General features: G+C 39.3%; 1 protein-coding gene across 36 annotated transcripts in view; it reads left to right on the forward strand.

Annotated features, from left to right (window-relative positions):
- NDST2 (N-deacetylase and N-sulfotransferase 2) overlaps positions 1–22,860 on the forward strand; it is a 129,630-nt gene that overhangs the window by 23,692 nt on the left and 83,078 nt on the right. For 25 of the 36 annotated variants that reach the window (XM_064430485.1, XM_064430512.1, XM_064430482.1 and 22 more), the window contains one exon: positions 4,497–4,575. The exons of 3 other annotated variants lie outside the window; for them this stretch is intronic. The gene's annotated coding sequence lies outside the window, so the exon portion shown is untranslated. Of the gene's footprint in view, positions 1–4,496; positions 4,576–17,615; positions 17,711–22,860 lie in introns of all 36 variants that reach the window. 8 more of the 36 variants (XM_064430501.1, XM_064430495.1, XM_064430499.1 and 5 more) reach the window with 1 other exon arrangement.

Below are 22,860 nucleotides of genomic sequence, written 5' to 3' on the forward strand. Positions count from 1 at the left end.
TTTCATTAGTTTGTTTCTTTGATGTCATTATTGTTTTATTTTAAAAGTCAGTCTCCTTTCTGGCTTACTTTGAGGCATAGAATGCACTGATGAGAAATAAAGGAGAAGACTGTATCCAGTCATAGAAGTGATGTGTGCAATACGCTGTTCTGTTCTTAGTACCCAGTCTGTTGTCTTGGAGGAAGTGATAGAATCTTTATTTTTTGTGTTATGGAAAATTGATCAATGGAAGAAACCGACCTGGATTGCTCCAGAATGAACTCAAATCATGTAGGACTGTTTTAGTCATTCTCCTTACTGTGTTCTGGAACAATGGAGTGCTGCAGATATTTTTGCACACCATATTTGAGGAAAGATGAAAGATGAGGGCCAACTGAAAGTAGCTCAGGAGAAACTAATAGCAAAGAAAACATGACCTACCAGCAGAGAATGGAACAATCAGAATTATTCAGGCTAGAGGAGTTACAATAATGTAAAAATTTTAAAGTGTGCTGCAAAGAGAAAAAGAAAAAAATTCTCTCCTATTCTCTCAGCCCAGAAATAAAGAGTATAAATTGTATAATTAGAATTCAGGAAAAGCTTTCCAACAGTGCCAGCAGTTAAGCAGTAGACTGGATTGCCTAGAAACCAGGCATACTCTATCCTGGAGGGTACTAGCAGAGATAACAGGCCAATGTGGAAATGCTTTAGGTGTCACTGATTCCAAGCCTGTTGTCTGTAATTTCAAGGATACTGAAATGGTTTCTGTATGGTTTCCCTTCAATTTTAGGCGTATTCTTTGCCCTGATAATTTTCATTGAATTTTCTTGAGGATTTTTCTTTCTGCTAAATATTGCTTCAGTCAAGCTGGACTTAAATACATTCAAGGTGAAGGTTTAGAAAGTGTATGCCAGAGAATGCTAATATATATAAAAGGTGGGGTTTTTTTCTAAACATCTTGTTTACTTTTTTTACAGTGCTGATCATATGACTGTTTTCACTGACAGACAACATAAATTCTTACAAAGTAACAACAGGAAATTTATAGCTCATAATTAAAGACCTCTCTTTCTGGTGTTTGTTTCTTTCTCATTTTCTTTGTTGCTATCATCTCAGACTGCCCAAGAGTTCTCTCTGTTAGAATTTCCTTATATAATGTACATTATTCTGTGTATTCAACTCACCTCACTCAAAGTTGTGTCCAGATGAAATTTTATTTGTTTTTGCTTTTTTTTGCAATTATTTAATAACAACCTGAAAAAAATAGATCCAGGTTCTTGAGAACTCCACAATTACCCTTCTTCCATGCTCAAAACTGATCAGTGATTCTCATTTCATTTCTTTTTGCCAGTTTCCTGCTTGTGACAGTACTTTGTTCTTCTTGCCTTCACAGTGACTTGAGTAGCCCTTTGTGAAGGACTCGACCAAACCTTTTGAGAAAGTTCCAATAAACAATGTGTTTTTGTATTCCTTTACTCCATCAAGTTTTTTCTAATCCTTGAAAGAATTCAGCTCCTTAACAGATCTACCTTGTGTTCAATTCATCTTGTCCCCTCAAGTATGCAGAAAACTTCAGTGTTTGTTCACATGGTCTTAAGGATTCTCCTTCTGTTTGTTTCTGAGAAGTCTTTGGGTTTTTGCAGACTTCCCACTTCCAGGATGTCAGGCTTACTTTCTGATGCTAAAGTAATGCTTAAAAGTGGGAATTCAGTACAGGACCTGACATTTTCCGTGGTGGAAGTCCCACTCTCCTGTCCCTGTGTAATTTGTGCAGATGCACAATCTAAAATAGAAAATAGCATAGAATTTTGTGCAGATGCACTGAATCTAAAACAGAAAAGTAACCTGGCTCACCACAGGGCTGTGGTGGCACGAGAAAGGCAACGTGCTGCTGGTTAATGTGTGGGGAAGGGAAGGGAGACAGCTGCTGCCTTCTAACAGCACCCCTGGCATGACTGTGTATCGTAACTGGCTTAAGAGACATCAGATTGTGTGTTTTGGTCTTTTGCATTAGATAATTTAGGCTGGAAGTAGGAAATTCTCAACAGGAAGTCACAGAAATGTAAACATGGTAGTGCTGAAAAATACTCTATTTGGCCATGTGGAGTCATTATATTGTTGTATCTTACTAAAAAATATATGGTTTTACACATTTATTAGAGGCTGGGATCTTTCTAAACTTCTAAGATGCCAAATGTTAGAAGTGAATTAACTATAAAGACACTAACAGAGGAACTAGAGATAGTAGAACTAATGGGAGAACATAAAAGTAAAGTACTTCCCACTTGTGGGGAGGTACTGGGGAGAATTCAGTCAAAAAGGTTTATCAAGAAATGTGTTTGTGTGTGCTCCAGGGAAGGAGTGAAACTGGAAAAGCACTAGTTTTTCAAGCACCAGATACATTTGGAGTGAATAGCTGCACAGCAGATAAATCAGTTTACAGATGTGTCATGGTAGCAAGTGGTAAATGCATACAGTTTTGAGTTACAAAAATTAGAGAGAAGTTCCTTCTTGAACAACTGTGAGAGTTAACTTGCAAGTTGTACCAGGCCCAAACTTCTTATTTTTAGATAGATATAAATGAACTGAAGAGATTGGAGGGACTAATGGCAAAGGAGTACAGACCAGGGGACCTACAGGCACACATGCCTTCCTGGGCTATATGATTACCTGAAGTGTAGCTGAGAGATGTGATAAGAGTCTACAAATATTTGAAAGGTGCATACTTGAAAGATATAAACTAATTAAATGAGTAAAGTGAGAAGGGGCATAACTAGAAACAAGGGAATGAGGTTATAAAATATATTGAAGTATGGAATAGTCTGCCCAAAGGAAAGACTGGAAGAACAAATATATAAAAACAAATATATAATACAGAAGACTGGTAGAAATAGTCAGGAAATAATCTAACATCAAAGACCCAGTTTTCTAATGAAAATAGATTAAACAATTTGGAAATCTTTTACCCATTTAATTTATGCTTGCTTTTGAGGTATTAGGACAAGTTGGCAGACTCTCTTAACTCTTTAATATTGCCTCCATAATGCTTCCTGCTGATTCAAATCTACATTATTGCATACCAGTCTTAAATACTGCCTTTCTTCAGGAAAAAAGTGTTTTAAAAAGCAACACTTGGGCAAATGGTATGAAAAGGGTATAAGGGGAGAAGAGAGGCGAGTAAGCTTCAGGAATGATTTTTTGAGAATGGTGTCTTGCTACATTCTGCTTGAAGGCTGTAGCTGCAGATAAATGGGAGCAAACTAGTACCAGATATAGAGGTCTAGTTGCACTGGTTTGTTCCTGTTTGCATCTAGTGGGGAATGTTAAGGGAGCACCTGGATTGTGAATTGCTGTTTGTGTTATGTGTGACTACCTGCACACAATGGGATGGTATGAACAGGACTAACACCTTTTTACTATAGAGGAAAGCAGCAGAGAATTTTTCATTAATGAAATAAAGTGCATTTAAAAATTCCATTCAGAAAGTCAGTTTGGCTGCATCTGAAAGGATAGGGAGCAGCCCTAAGCTGCTCTGTTTGCCTGGTGCCATAGGTAAATAGTAAAATGTGTTCAGGTTCACTGCTCCCCTCAGTAACTTCTCTGGGTAGGTGCCAGGTGCCTGCTGGGCTCTGGTGTGGTGGAAATGGACAATAGGAGTCATCACATGGAGCTGCTGCCCCAGACCCTGACTTGGGGGAGGAAGGACTTGCCTGTGCTTAGCATTTGCTGCATGATTCCTGTAGGCTGGAATTAATTTGAGGAGATTATTTAAAGAATTTGGAAAGTGTGCCAGTCTGGGGATGTCCCTTTGCAAAGGGATGTTCCTTTGTTTTCGAGCACAACTATGAGACAGCAATTTATATTGCTCAGTTTCATTTCTACACATGGTCTGTACGTATTCCCAAGATCAGCTCAGGTGGTCAGAGCATGGTGCTAATGGCACCAAGGCTGTGGGTTTGATCCTGTGTGACCATTCAGTTAAGAGCTGGACTCAACCATCCTTGTGGATCTCTTCCAGCTCAGAATATTCTGTGACTCTGCTATTATGCAGTCTGCACAATAATTTCAGTTGCTGTCTGAGCTCTGGTATTGAGAACTTCCTATGGGGGCATGTTTTAACTTTCTCATTACGAAGAAATGTAGTTATGTGAAATTTAAGGCCAAGTTCTCTGGCAGTTATAGTCAAGGACGTTGGAACTCTCTTGCCTGGTGGACTGTTAACTCTTAAAACAAACTAAGGGGTTCTTGGCATATTTTTTCTCTTCCTGCTTTTCATTTTATGTACTGGGGGTTGGTTTCCATGATTGAGAAATACTGCCTTTGCTTTTGCTTGACATATTTTTAGGGAGCCACAATAGTATGTGCATTGTGTTGTTGAATATTTTCTGTTTAGAACAAAGCAGTTGGTTGAACAGCCTGTGTTCAATGCTCTTCATATGTGTATAAAATAAAGTACTCTTTGATCTTTCTTTCCTGTGTATCTCTAATCTAGACCCATTCTGGTTTTTTTTCCCCAGCTGGAGGGTGTGCTTGTAAGCCAGGCATTGTTGACTTTGCTCTGTGTGTTGGCTTCTGAACAAAGGCACTGCTGAAAAGGTGAGTGCTTAACTTCCATCCTCTTTGATGCAGGTTTATGTTCAGAGAAACTGATAAATCCAGACTTGCCAAACCTGTCACCTTAAACTGTATCTAGGTTTGCAATGGAAAAAGTCTAATCCACCAGCTCATAAAATTGCAAGCGTCAGCCATTAAAACACTGTGAGACTCTGGTTTAGTGTAAATTGTGTGGCATTCTGCAGCACTGGAAACCAGAGAAGCTGAAAGGTAGGCATGTTTCATCTCTTGAACAGATCTGAATTTAGAGCTAGAGAAATCTCTGAGACCCTGAAAATGAACGATACAAATACAATACTCAGCCTGTAATCTACACAGGAAGGGATGGCTGAGGAGCATGCATGACTACCTGTTTCCTACGTGGTTGTGTGAATTTCTCATAGGATTCTACGTTTACCGCATCAAATAGCTGAGATACCTGAGCATTAACTGAACAGACTTTTATCAAATCTACAAGACTGTTTTTAAGATGGGGAATAAATTTAATGGCATTGCTCTGCTGTGAGTACTTACCAGGAGTTTTTCAAAATCTTCCCCTTCAGTCAGTGAAATACTGTGTGTGCCAGGCACGTAAAGTGCAGTGACTAAGGGGAGTGTCAAATTTAGTTTATAGGAAATAAACAAAACTTTTTTTTAATAGGAAGTTATTAGTATTCTGAAGAAGGGTAGATGAAAGTAAATATGTGATATTGTAATGTCTATATTCCTCTGTTTTCCATGAGACTGCATTAACCATCAACCCAATTTCAGGATGTATCTTTGAAATCATGAAAGGCAAGGCAAGATCCTCCTCCTCATTTTCTGTATAGATAAATTTGTCTGGTAAAGCAAGATCTTGTTCTGTGGTTATCTTGCTCTGTGATTTCAATGAGAAGAACCTATCTGACCAAGGACTCTTACAGTCTCCTAACTGAAGGACACTAAAATCAGTAGCTTACTGCATAGAACTCCAGAAGACACTTCTGTGTGGTAGAAATGTGTCCCTGGCTGGCATTTGACATGACACTATGCATTGAATTTAAAATTCCATTTGGTTTGCAATGTTTCCTCTGTCGGGAAGTGGTGAAATGCAGTCATGACAAATACAATATCAAGAAAGATTATCAAGCAAGCAAGAAATAAGTTTAATTTAAGAGGTGGCAGGTAGATGTAAGGATCTGTCCAGGAAGAAGTTACAGTTATGAAACTGTAATTTTATTAAATAATCATAAAGAATAATTCCCTGTACCTGGGGACTTGTAGAGAATAATCGTTTCTAATAAGGTTGAGTTTAGCAATTACCATGGTACTCTTGAGGCTAAGCATTTTTGGTCTTTCTACCGTTAGTGACTAAATCATGTGAGACTTAGTGATACAACTGAGCTGAGTTTGAAATAGCATTTTGGGTTTTTTTCTTCTAAAGCTTGCTGTTGCCGACAAGGCCCTAAAATCAGGTAAATCTTGTATGTTGAAGAAAACTGTAAGGGCAGTTACTGATGAGCCATGTGTTTTTGTGCTTGTCCTCTAGAAAACATGGATTTCTTAAAAAGAGGCAAACCTTCCCCCATCCCAAGCAAACTCCCTTAATTTTATTTCCCAGTTTGATGCTTTTATAAAATATGTGGTCTAAGGAATCTGCATCGAGTTGCTTCTTACCTCTTGTCATTTCTCTCACCCTTCTAAATGAGTTACTCTTTGCCCTCTGCCATATCCATGTAACTGGCTGAACTGTAGATGTGCAGGGACTTCGTGCTGCTACAAAAGCAATATATAATGCACAAGCCAGGTTTTTTAATCAGACAGCCTGATGAGACCAGAGATACAAATATCTCTGGATTTAGCAATGTAGTTTCAGGTACGAAAGAAGCTGATTGCTCATCCCTCCTGTTCAGTGGTATCTGTTTCTTTGTGCTTTGATTCGTGATGCAGGAAGGCTTGAATATCTTTTTTGATACATGTAGAATCTGTAGAGGGATCTTTGGAATCCTTAATTAACACACTGCATTTTCGCTTCCTTTTCCGTACCAAGAGAACAGATGATTTGGAAGTGGTTGTATGTACGTAGGTTTACTGCTGCCTGAAGCAGACCCTTCCTGCTGAGGAATCTTTTTCAACCACACATCTCCCTCTCCAGCAAGCAGTAGTATCCTTGTGATTCCTTTCAGATGTGCTGGCTATTGTGGATTTGAGTGCATGAGGATGGGTATTGCACTGAATTTGGTGTCTCTCCCAGGCTGGCAGGATTGTTCCCAGCTGTCAGTGACTCACAGTAGCCGAGCTGCTGTCTCAGAGTTCAAGTTAATGGAATCTGCAGTTCAGTTTCCCTTGATTTGTTTGGCAGAGATGAAATTTCCCATGAACCAGCAAGAGCAGGAGGGAGAGTCCATATTCAAAGTAGTAGCTTTGAATGTGTGTTGGGTCTGAAAAATTGCTGAGAAACGCTGTCCTTACTTCCTCAGCTTTTCCTTGGGAATAACTCCTTGCCAATAGTCATGCTTTCAGGTGTTTCCTTTTGTTTTGTCTAGCTTCTTCCACTGTTCTTATTGCTGACATCCTCCAATTTCCAGAACTGCATTAAATATGTGATAAATCTGTGGCACATGATTGTCATCTTATTCTTTCTCTGAATGGATGGCAAACTTCATTTGGATTTAGACGTTCTGTTTTCTCAGCAGGGTAGCTACTTTATTTATGCCAAAGAAAAAGGGCACAAATGTCATCAATGTAATTCATTCATAGAATTAATTTATTTACTGGGTGTAAAGTTACATTTTATCCTGTCTTTTTTGCCACTTGACATTTCTACCAAGCAGGTTATCCTATGGTAATATGGAAGGATATTAGGAATAACTGGAGTGTACCACATAAAATGGGGATGTGGTTTTTACATGTTGATTTTGACAGTTGTTCTGATAGTGTGTGATTCCTGCTGGACTCCTATAGAGCTGTGTTTGGATGTCAGCAGTATTAAGTGCTGGCTAGTGAACCACACTAATTCTTCCAGAATCAATAGGAGCCTTTGAATTTTGTTTGTTTTCTTTGAAGGCAGCTGTTAGGTGACTGGGAATCACTGTCGGTTTCCAAAATAAACAGGTCTTCTGAAACTTATTTGCCTTCTTCATGCTCTGTTACAGAGTATCAGAATATTGGAAGCAAGCTCAGGAGGGGATGGCTGAACTCTTGGAACTTGATTATAATGCATGTGAACCTTGGGCATGTGTATGAAGAGTATTTTCTGGTTCAGGGTGCTGTTAGAAAATGCATGCGAGTCCAAGAAAATAGCAGGTATTTGTTATTCAATGTTATTCAATGTTGTGGCTTTTCTATTGTCATTAATCTATTAGAAGAAAGCTCCTAGAACCCAGAGTAAGAAGATGATATTCAGTTCACTAATCAGTAAGCAAAGAAGGGAAGAAGTAATAGATACAGTTTTATTTTCTGGGTATACTAAGCAAGAACAGTCCAAGAAGATTAAATGTGTATATATTTCAGACTTCAGATGTATTTTTCCATTAAGCAGGATTGCTTTCTCCTCTGCAGCTCTATATTTGCTTCTGTTGTCTATCCTTTTATAAGCAATAATCCTGTCTTTTTCAATGGAATCACAAATAGTAAAACTCCTCTGTTTCTACAGGTTTGCCAAATCAAGTTTATAGAGCATGGTATTCATAGTGAGGTTAAGGACCCTTTCAGGGTACTCCTCTCTATTACTACAAAGTACTTGTTTTACTCTCTGGTAGAAACAGGGGGGTTTTGTTACATCCACCATCACAGGGAAAAAGAGAAACAGAAATAGAGTTATTCTGAAGGCATGTATAGGGCAAGAGTTTCATGTGTTGACTGAAGACTTCTTTGCATGAATGCACTGACAAAAGGTAAAATCAGGCATTTTACAGCTAGGAAGTCAGCATGTAGTAAACTCAAGTACCAGCAAGTACCTTAAATCATGGGGTAGGCTTCTTATTCAGAAAAAAGTTTACCTGAATTTGCTGTGTCTTTAGCTTTCTTTCTAAATACCTGAAGAGTAGAAGCTCCTGTATATGACAAGGAATTTTGTAATGAGCTCCACTACTGATTTCAGTGACATGTTCAATTCTGTGGAAGTCATGCAGTACATGCAAAAGTTCTTTATGCTAATCGCTTGGATTTTTTCATGTTGATGGTGTGGCATTGCCTTGGTGGTTGTTCAGAGTCCTAAGAGCAGTCTGTGCTAGAGGACATTTTGTAATTATTATGAGACTGATTGGAGTAACCTATTTATGCTCTTAGAAATGTACTAGAAATTGTGTTTAGGAATGTACAGTAGCTGATAATACTGAAAATATTGTGTAGATACTGCTTGTTACCCAGGCTTCAACATACAGTGTTTTCTAGTCACTTTAAAGCCTAGGAAAGGGTGCAAAAGAAGCAGGGGCAGAGAGCTACATATACAAATGAGAAGTACCACAGTACCAGATAAATACAATTCTAACCTTTTTGAAGTATTGAATGCTTCAGCACAGGGTGTTTGGAACCCCTCAGGCATGCACGATTGAGGGAAAAGAGGAAAAAAAGAGCCAGATAGATATAAACTTGCACAATTGTCCAATATTTGAACAACATAAACTCCAGCTCTGAATTTTCCTCTGTACTACCTTACAGTTTCCTGATTTTTGTGAACTAATGTAATTAACTGCAGGGAAACTGCATCAAAATTCACTCTGTTTCTAGAAGCTTTTTGTGGAAGGGGATCTCCCACAAAAGACTTATTAAATTTATCTTACTTTGTCCTCTATCTTTTCACTCAGTTATGTATTTATAACTTCTTCCTTGCCCTCTTAATAGTTCAGAATTCCAATTCCTTCAGTCTCTCCTTGCAGCTGCTGTCTGACTTCATTCCATCTGACTTCTGCAGTCTAATAGAGGAAATCTTAGATAAAGCATGTAATGTTATGTTTTGGAAATTAGGAATCAAAAGCATATGTTTCAAGTGAGGAAGGGACTATCTCCATCTCAGAGTACCTCAACTGCTGTCCTAAGTGGCTCATCCTGTGTTAAAAAGTGAATAATCTGATACATTTCCATCTTTTATCAAGCTAGCCAGTCAAAACCAGAGCTTTTAAGACAAGAATACTGTAGACTGTTTCTTTTATTGAGCCACTTGGGGGGCTCTGAATATAAGGGACTTTGCTGTATGTGATGCAGCATCAAAGGCAAAAAATGTGCGGAAGTCTTAAAGGCAGCAAGCAGTCTCAGAGTCAGCTGTGCAGCACTGATTAGTTGGCAGATTGTCTTCCCAACCTGAAATGGCACCTGGAGCTTACTGTTTGCCATGTCATTATTAAGAAAAGTTCACATTTATTTTTTTGGCTCCACAATGTTTTAAAAGCAGTTTACAGCTTCATGTCTGCTCCTGGTGCTCTGTGACTCTTGTGTTTGACCTGTTTTCTTGCTCTTTTTTCTTGAGCTGAAATATTTTATCTTGTCAGAAAAAGAGGTCCCTCTTGCTTTTGTTTTCTGTGTTGTAACTTCAGTAGCTGAATTTGAAGTATGGTAGTTGCTTACTTTCCAAGACAGTAGAGGTGAGGAAAAGCAGCAATGTGAAGCGGATAGGTGCATCAGTGTAACATATGAGAGAATAGTGTGATGGCAAAAGGCAGTGAGCTTCTAAATAAGCACAGGGAGAATGTGAGTGTAGAGAGGGAGGTGTCTCAAAAAGCTGTGTTTGTTCTCTTGAGGCTCCCAAGTGCTATAATTGAGTCAACATGTCAAAGTGAAGTATGTCCTGAGCTTTGGGAGCAGGGAAAAAATGCATCTTCTGCACATACAGGTTTGGATGAACCCCATCTTACAGCAATAATAAGCACTCTGCTTTTGCACTGCTGAAACTACAACTCAACAGAATAGCTGCCCAGCCAAGCTCTATAACTGATGTTTCTCTAAGAACTGCTTTAAATCTTTGGTTGGGAAGCTGTGAGTAATTTGCTTCAGCTTTGCTTCTGATGCAGATGTGAACAAAGGCGATGAACAGAGGGGAATATGACTGAATTGATATTGAGATACAGGCAAAACAAACTGAAAGGGTCTTCCTTAATTTCCTTAATTTATTTCTAAGTCTCAGAGAAACAAATATCTGTATGTCTTGCCATATTTCTTATGTTGGTGTAATGTTTTGGGGATATACTGAATTCCCTTTACTGTAGGATTTTTGCATTTTGAATGGATGGCAAAGGGCTGATTACAGCCCTTTGTCCTGGGGTTTGTTGCAGCCTTTGGCTGTGTGACTTCATGCATGATGCTGTGCTGGCAGCTCTCTCCTTGGCTGTAGCTCATTGCAGCATTGCTCTAGGAAATCATATGAAATTGAAAGTTCTTTAAAGCCAATGTTACCTTACTAGCACGCTAATTTTGTCTTGATTGGGTTTTATGTAGAATATCTACCTTTGGTACTTTCGTATTTTATAAATCGTGCTTACTGACATATCTGATGATCTGATTGTTTCCATAGTGACAGCAATGGCAAAAACCTGAAAAAGGAAGGTGACAGCACTGTATTTTTAAGATGAACTGTTTTACAGAGGAATGGTTTGAGGGGGTGGGAATACAGTAGATTTTTTTCAAGCAGTAACAGGATATATTTTTTCAAGCAGTAGTACTTACTTGGAGGTCAGAGAGGAAAGATTTGGCTTGCTATTTTGGCATTTATTTGTGTGGGGAAGTAGTGAGCACAAGGTTAATCTAGGTAATATGAGTGTTTTTCTCCTTTCTTGCTGCTCCAAAAGATGATCAAATCTTGAAATGCAGAAAACTGAAATGTGTGGATTATTTTCACAGGAAAGGTAGAAGTCAATATGCCTGTGGGAAAATGTGCTACATACTTTTGTTTCAAAATTTCTCCCTTCCAAATTCATAAATGAAGCACAGGAAGCTTTTAGTATTAAAAATCAGATACAAAGCCATTAGTGAGAGCTTCAACCTTGTTTTGTCCTTTGGTAAATTCAGTTACTTGTTTCATTTTATATTCTGGGAACAAGGCTTTATTCCCTTTCATTAAGCATCATATTATTTGCATTTGAAAGTAAGATACCTTGAGAGAATGTAGGCATATTTGTTTAGAGTCCATGCTGCAACAGAGAGGGGTTTTTTCAAAGCATTTTGTAGGAGACACAAGCTTCCCTAACATTCTCTTTTGTCGTTGGTGTCGACGCTTCTTCCCATGGTGCAGTCACTTGAAGCAGTTGCCTGACATACAATATATGCCTGCTGTTCTTACATCAGACAGACATGAGAGGAGAGAATGTGAGAGAGGCTTGTAAATGATGTCAAATATTTTCATTCAGGGGTAACTTTTTTCTGTGAATCAATGGTTAGCATTCTGGTTGAATCACCATACCTGGAGGTATTTAAATTATGTGTAGATGTGGCACTTAGGGACTGCCAAGTCTGCCGCATGGTTTGGTTTAGGTGTACCTGGCAGTGCTAGTTTGAGTTGGACTGCATCTTAAAGGTCTTTTCCAACCAAATGATTCTGTGATTCAAAGCATGTGTCTCCTGCCCACCCTGTGCCATGCCTAGGATCTGTGGTCAGGCTGGGGAGCTCGTGCCCAGGTAGTTCTAGAAGGAGCTTAGAAAGAAGAAGTCAGGCTGTGCTGCCCATCTCCAGGTGGCAGGCACATCCTCCAGCCCTGGGGAAATCAAGCAGGCTGGTAGCAAGACACAGGTGCTACACTCCAATTTAACACGTTGTTAAATTCATATCTCTTATGCCTTCCAGCCAAAATGTGGCATCATACTGTAAACTGAATATGTGTTACATCTTATTTCACTGGGGAAGAGAAGCCAGCAGCTGGGAGTTTGTGTTGCTTTTTAAGTTGCACAGGTTGGTTGGTTATCTGTGCCTGAGGCCTCTTAGGTCACATCTGCATTAGTACCTCAGCTGCTTCTTCTGTCATTTTGGTGTCTTGGGAGTGGTGTGCATGAAAATATGCCATTTATGGTTCTTCTTTATATTTATCTGCAGTGTTCTGATCAGCTTGTTGAAAAGTGATTCTGGTTTTCCATTGACCTGAAGGAAGGGGAAGTTTCCCTGTTTTTTACAACTGGGGTCACTGTGTAGAACAGGGAAGTGGTTTAGAAATCATGGGAGCAGTTCGTTGTTGCAGAAAGGCTGAAGAAAATAGTATCATCTGTTCTTAAAAATGTCCTCTTATTTGCAGAATGATACAAATTTAAATAATTTTTTTCTCAAGAGACTGGTTCATTTATAGATACTTGAGCTGTTGAAATGCTGACTTAGTGGAAAAAAAAGATTAGTTAGTGGGTGTTATCTCTATGCCCCCACTGCTCCCCACCCAAAAAAATCCCCAGCCCATTGTTTTTGTATTATTTTCGCTGATGAAGTTTTAAGGCATTGCTTAGTGCTTTGTCTTAAGCAGTGTCCTATGTCCCAAGCATATATTGGACATCACTTGTATTTCAGTACCATTATGATATGTAGACAGAAGTAGACATTTAGACATGCCTCTGTCATGTGAAACTTATTTGGTTTCTTCGTATTTAGTTTCTTCAAACTTGCAGGTTTAAATTATTCTGATCCCCATTGGAATGAAGGGGTAGTGTTTTTCTTTCTTGCACTGCTAGTGATAGCAGTTAGTACTGATTCATTGGTGTTGACCCCTCTGCTGCTTGTTAAAAGGTAGCTTTATTTGCAGAGGTGTCACAGTGAGCTTAATTTGCCTTGCTGCATCTTTGTAGCTGTTTTAATCTTTTATGAAATAGATGAAATCCAAAAGGAAATTTGCAATGAAAAAAAACCCCAAAAACTTAAACCAAAACTAACTATTCACATGTAAATATACATTATAAAGCCATAGACCATGTAGATTTAGATAGTATTATATTAATTTCTTGAAGTAGAACTTTTCCTTAGATCTTGGGAAAACATCTGCAAGGAAGAAAACATCTCTTATACATCTTTTGCTCCTGGTTCCAGTTACAGGCAGCTGCCTGATTTATACTCAGTGAAAACTGCTAATTGTGCCCTTGTAAACTCTTAGTTTAGAGGAAAATGTATTTATTTGCATGAAAGTGTTTGCATGTGAAATACTGAAAACCTTTCCTGCAGATACAAAATTTTAGAATTCAAAACATACAAGCCTCTAATGCTCTCCTAAAAGCTGTTCCTTCTCTGGCTGATAGCTTTTACCTTGCCATGTGTCATTAACATTTACTGCTGTTGCAAGTTCTTGGATAACAGATTGAGGTGACTTTGTGTGCTGGTTTAGATGGCATTTGCTAAACAAATTGTCAGCAATCTAGCAGTTTCTAGACTTCATTTGCACTTTGTCTCTTATGAAACATGAAACTCCTGTGATGTGAAGGATTTTGCATTTATTCTTTTTGTTTATAAAGTAGTGGAGGGTTCCTATTTTATGAAAAGTTTTTAAAACACTGACTAATTAAAAAAAATAACCTCAAGTAGGTTAAAATGTCAGTCTCCACCTCTGTAGTGAATAATGCTGATTCTTTTAAAGACCTTTTTCTTAAAGTCTTATCTTCGATTAATTTTGTGGCACACTTGAAAATAGGAAACTGTTGGGTTAATATAATTTTGCTTATTAGAGAAATATGTTTTGATAAAATTGCATGCATGAAGTCCACCTCTCCTGTTTTGGGGTGGTGTGTCTGCAGTGGGAAAGGCCTGGTAATTCAGTAATTCAGTGGCACAGTATGTTCTTTTACTGATAGCACACACACTGTATCATCAGGTCTGTGTACTCTGTCTGTACTCATTCTTACCTTGAAATCACTTCCATTGAGAATAGCTCAGAGGTATTTCAGCCATGGTTTTCAATTTAAACCAAGATGCTTTGGCTTTCCCAAGTGCTGTTTTCAGAATTTTTTGAGGTCTTGATGATTTTTGTGTGCTTTCCAGTCATGTTTTTTAGCCTTTTTTATTCCCAGAAACCATTTGTTACCCGGGCAGGTGCAGTTCAGGATGCTGTGGTGTGCTGCTGCCAGTGCTGCCCCAGTGAGGTTCACCACTGGTTCACTTCTCTGTAAAATTGCTGTCTGTAGAGATGGTAGCTTCTGTAATGCAAGAGCTGTGTGGAGACCACCAAACTTGATCAGAACTCAAGTCAGTTTCGTTCTCAGCCAGCCTGAAGCTATTGATGCATTTCAGCTTTTATTATGGCCTGGCAGGCACACATGGTGGGCAGTCCTTTGAATCTTGGCTGTACTGTACTGTTTATTCTTCTGGTTTGGAAGCTGGATAAGGCCTTGATTCTGTGTGGGCATGCTTCACCCTTCACTTCAGTACCTCTTGGTAGGGTGCCTTTTGAGATACTAGTTTTAGCCAATTCATAGTAGATTTGTTTCCAAAATGTGTATCTCTGTGTATGCCCTTGGTGAGGCACATCAACATTTCCCGTCTGGTGGCTGAAAAGGAGCGCACAGTGGGCACTGTGGTTGGTACGACTCTGTGCTCTTGGTCTGGTTTTTGTCACCTCTCTGAATATTGGTAACATTGTCAGTGTCTTCTTTCTTGCCTAAAGCATGCTGCTAGAACAGATTTGGGAAAGCTCTTCATTTCTAAGGGTATAGTTTTTGAATCATAGGAAGACAAGTGGATAATGTTAATAGATGACAACTCTTTGAAGTACATTAGAATCAACTTCAGAGAGAAAGAAAATCCCTTTCCCTGAGCTCCAGATAAACAACAATGCTTTCAAACCTTCAAGAGGATCAAGGTGAAATGCAGTGAACAGCAAGTTCAGGGAAGATGATTCTGCTTTTATGGCAGTTGGCAAAAATACATTCTTTCCTTTTTGTTCTCCTGTAACAAAGCAAAATAACAAAGTACTCTGAGATTGTTCTATGAAAAGAACACAAAAAGCTTTCTATGTTAAATACCCTCATCTTAATAGATGTCGATAGAATATATTTTAAATGGGCTGGAAATATCTCCTTGGAATTCTGAAGTATCTTCAAAACTAGCTGAAAAGAACTGAATTCATCTGATCATGCAAGTGCATTTAACAGCATTTATTTGCTGATATAGAGTTGTAGGAGGCTGACATCTTCCAGCCAAGGTGTGTGCCATTCCCACTTTAGTTGGCTTTAGCTGTGAAAGTGAGAATGGAGCAGTCTCATTTCTATTTTCTTGCTAAAGTCTTCAGGAAAAAAAAAGGAAAATAGCTCTAAGCTATGGACCTGAAGTACATTTCAAAAGGTAAATGTGCCCTCCTTTGCCTAAGGAGAAGACCGTCTCAGGAAGATAATTTGGGGAACAAGTGGCAAGTGACTGTAGGATTGTTCCTGCTGAGGTTCTGTTTTGGTCAGTCATGGAAGACAAAGGAGAAAATAAAACAGTTTTTTCAGAGGAGGAAAGTGATTTTCAAAAGCAAGAACGTATTCATGTGGCTTTGAAATTATTAGTGAGAATAAAGGCTGAAATTCAGTGGGCAGGCTTGTGTATCCACATGCCTTATGGGTTGCAATGTCATCAGTGGTAAAGCCCTACATAAGAAGTTGAAAGTTGCCATCTAAAATTCAAATGAGTACAATGAAGAAAAACTCATCATTAAAAAAAAAACTATGATCTGAGGCATATTGAAAGAACAGACTACTGAAAGAACTCAAAACAACTCTGCAGGTCACCTTTAACAAAAAACTCTCTGTATAGATAATAATATAAGTTATAAAAAAAGTATCACACCAACAGCATGTCCCATATGCAATATAAAAATGAGAGCAAAGTCCAACTTGAGAGGTGGTGGGTTTGGATGGGGGGAGAGAGATTTAAATGTGTTCTTCAGGAAAGAATCAGTGTACAAAACTGAGAAAAAATAAGATGGCAGCAGCCAGGATTTGCAGAGCTTTTCAGTCCTTTGTTGGGTTATCTTGCATAAGTACTTTAGCCAGAGACTCTTTTCAGTAGCTGCATGGGGCCAGCTTGGAACACAAACGTGCATGAATCCAAATGTAATTTCCCTGTTGTGCACATTCTGGCTGTGACAGCTCAAGTTATGAATGTAAAATAGCAGGAAAAAAAGTTCAGAAGATGGCCAGGCCTGAAATGTTAATAAGAACTGACTTACCATGAGATCCCTTGAGGCTGGCAAAGGTGCTGCCCGAATTTTAAGTTCGTCTGCTTCCATGCTTCGTTTTGGTGTGCCTTGGAAAGGAATAAATAAATTCCTTGTTTTTATCTGTGCATCTAAGTTGTTTGGCATAACAGAAGTAACAAACATTTTCTTCCACGTAAGATGCAAAGCAGACAAAAAGAGTGATGTTAATCCTCCACTCCGGTTGTGGTCAGCGCTGGCACGCAGACTGAATCGGCATCAGTGGCTTTGATCTGTAGACAAGAAGTACTGTGCAGGGAATGGCAGTATCTTTTCCCTTTCAGACAGTTCTTTTTTCTGGGGGGCAATAATCTGCATTTTTCCCAAATCTCCAGTGTTCAGAAGGCATTTGTCTTTGCTCTCTCTAGGATTGGTGCAGGATAAGGGATTTCCTCCCCCTACATCAGTACGCTGCTTGCAGAAAAGACACCTCATCATGGCCAGGGGACAGCTTGTCTCAGACCGTGCAGGCAGGGAAAGGGCTTTGCTCTCTTCTGCGTGCAACTTTCACAGCAAAGAGAAATTGCAAAGTTTGCAAGTTTCCCTGTGTCTTCAACATTGGATTTTCCCGGGTCTGTACTCTCTCCTTTTTTTTCCCAACCTCCTTCCATCTCTTGTTACCATGGAGAATGAAATGCCTGTTCCATTCAAGTTGTCGGCTGAATAGGTTTTGAGGTTGATGGATGGTGAGAATCTCTTATCCCTCCTTCTCCAAACACCGCCCCTGCCTGTTTCTTGACATTTCACTTGCCAGAGACTGGCAATCAGTGAGTGGGAGCTGAAAAGGAGGCTGGCAGTGTCCTGCTGAGATGCTCTTTCAGTTTGTGGATGAAATCAGCAGCCGTGAGAAGGTCTTAAGGGCTTCGGTGCAGAGCCTTGTCCTCAAGCTGACTGAGGCATGAATGCTCACTTGAGTGAATGTTCTTGCTTCCCCAGAGCACCCAGGGAAAAAAGAATTCTCATGTGAAACCTGTTGCTGCTTATGACTGTGCTTCAAGGGCTGAGGTAACCTCTGCAATGTAAAGGGGAAGGTAAGGAATGGATGAATACAATAAATGCTCTGGCATAATTTGTTCCTCTCATATATACTTCTTTATCTGCATCCACGTCACATCAGAAATGGAATTTCTTTGCTGCAGTCCGACTTGGGTGGTTTCCTGGCTGTGATGCTGAAGTTAGCAGGGGTCTCTGTGTTTGGTGGGATTCTAATAGTTCCTGTATGAACAAACTGTATATGTGTGGCATCAGTAGTGCAGTGTCAAAACAGATTTCTGAATGAGGTACCTTTTAATAACAAATATGTGGAATTGTGGATATTGACAGGCCCAGGGTTGAAATATGAGTTGGAGGGTACTGTTGACATGCAAGAAATGAGGCTGCAAAGCAGAAAAATTAAAATGATAGCTCTGTAAAATGATACAGAAAACATTTGTTTTGTTATTTATTATTCTTCGTACAAGATAACTATAGTTTTAGAGAGTGTCAGAAAAATGTTTAGCCTATGCTGAAAGGCTTAAGCCTATCCTTTTTAAAGAAGGGGTTGTTTTGACTAATGGCCACTTAGTAGTGATGGCTTGGGAGAAGTGTATACCTGGCATTGTTTAATAGATGTGTGGATTTTGCATCTGGAAGTAAAAGTAGATGTTATGACTTTAAATTTTGACATTGCTTCCAAGTAGAAGTATTTTACAAACATATCATTGTTGAGAGAAGATATTTCTGTGAATTTTCTGCTAAAACCTGCTGTGTCAGGACTGCACCAGCATAAGGATTAATACTGGTGGTATACCTTAATAGGTGGCATTTCAATGTTTTTGAGATCACATGTGAAAGTTTGTCCTGGGTGATTTTAAACATCTGTGTTTGATAAGTGATTGTGAACTTTCTTTCAATACATCTTTTCAGTACCTTGCACTGATAAATATTTCCATGCCTTCTATGTATTCCTAAAGTTGCTAACTAATACATCTCTCCACGCTACCACCAACAGCTTTTGCATCTGTCTTTGCTCCTCAAGAGTTCACTTTCCGTGTGATGCTTTGTGTCCTGTTTGTTGTTGGATTGTTGTCTCCCTGTTGGAGTTTTCCTACTGTGCAATTGCTTTTCCTGTTGTGCAAGCCGCTTCCAAAATGCTGGCATGTTTGCTGTTTGGCCACTGGTGTGCTAGAAGGGAATTTTTGACTCCTGCATCAGAAAGGCATGTGTGTATGTCAGTACATACAAAATAAATACATGTATATGAAATACATATGAATGTACCATCCAGTTCCTCAAGTAGTTTATTCTAGAGATTGTAGTAGGATTTTGGTTCCCAGAGCTTGGGATTTCCTAGAGGGATGTTCACACAGAGGATTTGACTGCTTGTGACCTTCAGTCATACAAGATAATATATGGTAATATGCAAGGCTTTGATTTCCTGGTTGGCTGGGCTACTGCAGAAAAAAACAGATTTTCAAAAATATACTACTGAAGCAGCTTTTTTCTACCATAAATACATCACACATATTGGATGGAGTTGAGGTAAAGTGTTACAGAGAGGGAAAAGGGGAAGTCCATTGGGACAGAGAATGTACTTTGGGATTAGCTTCCTGATAGGAGCTCAGCTTCATGTTTCATTTGTAAGGGATGGGGAAAGAGTGAGCATCTGTTTTAACGTGGTGATTTTGAGTGAGAAGCAACAGCATCAGCATCAAAGCTTACATGTGTATTTCCATTTATTCTGTTAACCTGGTGGAGTTTTTTGATTCAGTATTATCTTCTTTATGAAAAAAATCTACTCCTAGCAGCTTATGGGTTTACATGAGATAAAATCCCAAATCTTTCTCTCACCCTCTGTGAGGATTGTTATGCTAATAATTTTAGAGATTGTCAAAAATTTTTCTGAGTATTACTGACAGGATTCAATCTCTTGAAAAAGATCTTTTTTCCAGTTCTTCCAGTTTTCAACATGGATGTATTTAAATTCACTTTGCCTTCTGAAATTCCTCCTTTCCCGTCACCAAGTTGATTGGGGTCTTTTGATTTTCATGTTTTCTCTGAGGAGAATTTGACTGATTTAATAAACTTGTAATTAGGACATATCGCTGCTTCATTCCGTCTGGTCTTTTGTTAAATTATTCTTGGAAAAATTCTCATGTCCCACTCTTTTTAGATTCAGAGTTGTTTGATTCCTTTTTCCTGTCTTCCTTTTTTATCTTAATGGTAGCCAGAACTTGTATTTTTTTTATCTTGTCCTTGCTATTTAGATGTGGGCAGCTATAGAACAATCCATCTCTAAACCTCTTTCTGCTTGCTACATGTTTTATTTCACTTTTTCCTTAGTGATCAGTGCCTGAGTTTCCCTCCAGTGCTTTCCCAGGCAGTGCAGCATGGAACTGACCTCATTTGCTTCAGCTCCACTCCTGCCCCTGCTGCCTGATGCCCCAGTCAGTGAGTATGGGCAAAGCTTTGTTCAGGGCATCTGGGGAGAAAAACCTGATCAAGCAGCAGACTGAAGCTATCTGTCCATGGGTTTACAAAGACAGGTCTTCACTGATTTGTACTTTGTAGGTTACCTTTATAACTTTAAAATCTGGAAAAATTAATTTTAGTTTGGCTTTTGCCAAGGCTTCCTACCTGTTCTGTTTGAGTGAATTTTTAAGCCCTTTATAATAGGCTGGTATATATGCAAAGAATGAACATTGTGCTCTCTACTAATTCATTCTGTTATCTCAAGTGTCATTTACTGGAATCTCCTTACCTTTTGCCTTCTGTAAAATGTAAACTGAATTACAGGCATATAATTAAATCAGCATATTAAGTGTGTGAGGAATGAGAGGCAGTAGGAATTTTGATGGCTATATCCACAGTAAGAACATTAAAATCTAAATCATCAGGTATCTAAATTATTTTCTAGTGTACTGGTTGTAAAAGAACAATTTCCAGGTGGATGAAATGTGTTTTGGTGCTAGACCAGCACAACAGGCTATCATTTCTCCTCACCTGGCCAAGTGGCTGCTTCACAAACCATGTGGCTGCTAGCTGAAAGACTCAGATGTGCAGTATTAGTGCTCATCAAGGAAGGGGATATTTGAATAACTACTAAATAGTTGTGAGGTTTTGACTGGGAAAAAAAGGGACAGTTTCAGGTACTGGTGTGTATGCTTTTGCCTGTAATCCCTGTCCAAGTCACTTTGTCACATATGGCATAAGTCATACTTAAAACTAACGTGGTCAGTGTCTGAGACTGATTTTAAATTTTTTATGCCTAAGCATCAGGCACACAGGGTTGGTGCTGGCATTATCTAACAATATCTAAGAGTGTTTGTTTCTGAGAGATAAGAATTTTCAATTTATTTTATTTACTTTATATTATGCATAGCAGTTCAAGTTCTTGTTGTCTTGGCCATAACCCAAATTCGGAACACAAAATTCAAATGAAAAACTGCAAAACAAAATAAAGCACAGAAGGCATGACAAGAAATGGGATTGATCGCTGTAATGTAAATATTATTTTCTCTAACCTTGGATTTCTGATGAAGTGTTGATGTCAGTTTACTGTGAAGACCAAGAACAGCAAACTTTGTGAGATGGAGTCAAATTTGGGTGCAACATGAGATATGCCCCTTGTATTTGAGTGGATTTGTGTAGCCTGTGCCTCACAGCCAGTTGCTGGCTTTTTCAGATTTGTTCCTGTGAAATCCTCTCCTTTAGTCTTGTTCCAGAGCTGTAGCACTCAACTCCAATGCATCCCTCTCCAGCCAGTCTGGTTATCTTCTCTGGGCTCTGCAGTGCTCTTCCCTGGCTCTGATACTGGATTGTTATTCTATCAGTAGGGCAAAAGGTAGGAAAGAAGCAGGGGAAGGGATATTTGAAACTAGTATTGGTTGCTGTTTTAAATTAAAGTTAACATTTTTCATAGCAGATAGATACTGTAGAAGAAACAGGAGGGCACGCTAGGGAGAGCTCTTGAAAATGCTGTTTGTGTTTCAGACTTGTTCAGGGTTTTGAATCCTAGAACACATTCAAAGTTTGTTGCCAGTTTAGAGTTAAGAAGTCTATATGGAAATAACCAGTATTTCAGTTCCATAGTGATTCTTGACATACAGGACAAGACACACACATGAAAAATGACTGTCTAATGGACTAGGGCATTCTTTAACCAGCCTTTTAATCTCCTGCCTTCCCCTGTAGTCTGTGTAATGAAGATACTGTTTTGTGAGAGGTCATCTCAGTTGCTTCTCTCAGAAAGCTCAGTGTTGCTCTCATCTGCCACAGTTACAACATTCCTGTCTTCAGCTCCTGCAATCAGGGAGTTGTAGGGTGCATTTGATAAGCTCAGAAGTCTAGCTGATTGATAATAAATCTTTGGATTGGTTATTTGGATCAGTGTGCTATGAATAGCCAGGGATGTGGGTCTACCTCTTTTACTGGCAGCCACTAAAATTGCGTTATGCTCCTTGCAGAGCTGTACCGTGACGCTCTTAACCCTCCACTTTTGGATAACCAAGTAGAGCCTAACCCTAACCCAGTATTATGTGGCAGATGAGTACAGACAAGCTGCAGTATACAAGCTGTGTCTTGTTGTGGTACAATAACTGTGTATTGAGTTGTGATGTGAGTTTTCAAACTCAGCTGGGCTGGGTATCGTCTGCAGGAGCCAGGTCAAGCCTGGGCCAAGCTGGCACAGCCATAGGTGGAAGCACACTTCTGTTCCATCCTCTTCTGTCTCCTCTCATTATTTGCTCTCTCTTAGACTTTGCCCGATAGGACTGACTACATCTTCTCATTTCATGGAATCTCAGACTTGAGTTTCCATCTGTGTTTTGCAGCCCCACAAATCAGGCATTGCTTGAGGTTAATCACAAACACCAAACCCGTGCTGCCCTGTGACATCCTGCAATGCCTCTGTTCCTGTGCAGCACTGAGCAGCAGAAGCTGTGTGTACACAAACCAAATGCTAGTGACCTCAGCCAGAAAACATTAACTGCATTGGTGGGGTTGCTGGCCCCATGTTCAGATGAGAACCGAGATGTCATCAGGAGTTGCTCTTGTGCCCTAACTTGGAAATTGTTGTTGAGACACTACTTTGGCAGTTGATCTTCACAGACAGTATGGATTGTTTATTACCTTCACGCAGAAGTGTTTTTTTCTTGATTTATGGTGCATAAGTGGATTTATACAGTAAAGGAGGTTGCTTCTA

The sequence above is a fragment of the Passer domesticus genome, chromosome 8, assembly GCF_036417665.1.
Source record: "Passer domesticus isolate bPasDom1 chromosome 8, bPasDom1.hap1, whole genome shotgun sequence".
NCBI lineage: Eukaryota > Metazoa > Chordata > Aves > Passeriformes > Passeridae > Passer > Passer domesticus.